Source organism: Herpailurus yagouaroundi, unplaced genomic scaffold (genome assembly GCF_014898765.1).
Source record: "Herpailurus yagouaroundi ecotype Mexico unplaced genomic scaffold, PumYag 159, whole genome shotgun sequence".
NCBI classification, from domain to species: Eukaryota; Metazoa; Chordata; class Mammalia; order Carnivora; family Felidae; genus Herpailurus; species Herpailurus yagouaroundi.
The window spans coordinates 21,155,863-21,158,700 of NW_024412400.1; positions in this window are offsets into that span (position 1 = coordinate 21,155,863).

A 2,838-nucleotide genomic window follows, 5' to 3' on the forward strand; every position below is an offset into this window, starting at 1 on the left:
TAAAAGCTCTGCTCAGCAGCAAATACTCCTCATAGGATTTCCTCTGTGCTCTATCTGTTGAGTCTTTCAGGACTCTTCTGAGCATAGAAAGGGAATTTTAGGAACATGAGAAGCCCCAAGAGTGTTTGCCCCAATGCTGTACAAAGTCTGGTAAGTGCTGTCCCCTCCACTCTTATCTGCGTTACATTTAACTGTGCTCTAAAGAAGTTCCTGAAGGGCACATGGCTTCCTGATTCCTCTGTCCTTTAAGTTCCTGGGGTTTCTTTGGAGAATAATGAGAAATTGACAAGAGTACTGGGCTTCTCTGGATCTGAGTCACAATACTTATATTTACTAATTTTGCAAAATTAGGAGAAGGACTAACATTTCTGAGATTTGGAACAAGTCAGGTATAAATTTGCTTTTCTGCATTGTTGGAAGGAACATGATAATATAGAAGAGAATTTCTAAATCTGCAAACAGATCAAAATTACCACATTCCCTTATCAACCTCTCAATAAATACTTGACATTTTCTGGTATAGGTCTCTGGTATAGAAGCCACAACATGTGTGCATATATGAATATACTATAAATATTGTACATACCCAGATACAAATTTGCTGCTGGTCAGAACTTGTAGGCCATCGAAAAGAAAACAGACAAAAAGACACCCACGCACTCTGCCTGTGTTTTTTACTTCTACTACTCACATACAGTACTTCTGACAGTAGAGGTGCAGGTTTTCCACTCCCCAAGTAATTTTCTGGCAACAGCTGAGTATCCTACTATGTAACTTAATTCTGACACTACCTGGAGTTAGCATCAGACCCCTTAAGGGCTCAGTTCCACAAGATTGATGACCCGCATCAGATACCAATCACAAGTTCCAGGCTATCACTTGTACTTTGGTTGGCCAGTGATAAATTGGGGTTCCTACTATCTCCTGCTTGGGTTTGATCCTGAGCTCACAGAACTCAGGGAGACTTATTTACCAGTTTATTACACAATAGAGGATATGATAAAAGATACAGGTAAAAGCCATATGAAGAGACACATAGGATAAGGTCCAGAAGGAGTCCCTAGTATAGGATCTTTTGTCCCCAGGGAGTTGGGGTATACCACACTTTCAGTGTATGTAGAGGTATACACCAACCCAGAAGTTGTCTGAACCCTATACTTTTAGGATTTCTGCGGACCCTTCATCATGTATGCATGGTTGATCATTATCTCATCTTACAGCACTTCTCCCCTTTCTGGAAAATGAGGCCTGGGACTAAAGTTTCCAAGCTCCCAGTCATGACTTGGTCTTTCTGATGACTGGCCTCCATCCGGGAGCTCACCTAGAGTCATCTCATTAGAGCAAAAGACATTACTATAACCCAGCGAATTCCAAGGGATTTAGGAACTGTGTCAGAAACCAGGGTCAAAGACCAAATATTAAAACAGAAGATGCTCTTAGTACTGTATCACTTAGGAAACTGCAAGGGTTTTAGGAGCTCTGTGCCAGGAACTGGGGGCAGATAGATCTATCTTTACCTATTATTTCACAAAAGCAAACAGCACAACACAAGAGCCTCACTGGTAAGGTGAGGATACACACTCATAGTGTGTCTAATACCAAGTTAGATTAATGAACCCCCAAAGTCAGTTTAATCTGGTAGCACAGGATACATCCTAAGCCATTTGCTATTAGTTTACAGAGGAAAAAAATGTATTAGTATTATCTTTTGAGATCCTTTGGCTTTTCTAATTATCCAGCATGTCCTGAACTCACTGGGTCTACCAAAATGTCTACGAGATATTACTCTATCTCCCCCAGTCAGTTCAATGCCTTTTAAAACCACCTTTCTTTTGAGCTGATTAAATTTCATTTGTTTTTTCTTGGTCTCTTTCCTGTCAAAGTGGCCCACTCCAAGGCTCAGAAATAGTCTTCTTTCCTGGAAATGCCACTAATAATGTTAGTGCTTATTAATACTTGAACATTTAGCCTGTTAATGTATATGAAAACAGATGGCAACATCTAAACTACATCAAATAAATGCAACACATGTAGGTATATCTAAAGCCAAGTTACCATGGATTTCTTTTTTTGTGTTCAGGTTGCAAAGTACTAAATTCAAAAATGTTATTAACAGCTGATTTTGACAACTATATAGTGAAGAAATGATTTGTAATATGGTTAAAAAAGGAATAGTGAAACTTCATAGTTAGAAATATGTTCCAAGATTACCTTTTACTCCGATGTATAATGCTTGTATATATGTTATGTGCCCTTTTGTAAATATCAATTGTTTAATAAATTTGCAATCAATCTGCGCTTTAAATTTTAAGTATATCCAATTCATTAAGCAAATATGCTTATTTATTCAATGGTTACTATGATGCCAAAGTATATACTGTTACTTCAGGTAAGAAAGAGGGAACTTAATTCTATCTGATTCCTACTCTGAACCAGACACTCTGTATTTGTTATTTCATTTAATCTATGTAGTTCTCCCTTACACCATAGGTACCTAAAGAATATCATAAGGAATCTAAGGCTTCAGTACGTCAAGTAACTTGCCTAAGTTCTGGAGTTCAGAACCAGGATTAGTTGACTTCAAATTTTACTTTCTTTCCACCTTTATCAAAATAAGCTCTGCCCAACAGGAGTTTATAGGCTAAATGAATAAGAGAATAAATACACATAAAAACAATTAATGAAAAAGTAACATAGTAAGATTCACCTGTGTAGTACCACAACATGCATACAAAAAAATTGCTAAGGGGAAAAAAAAGCCGTGAATATAAGAAAAAGGTTTGGTAATCCCAGATCTGGCACAAATGTAGGTTTACTTAGCTAAAAAAAAAATCAGCC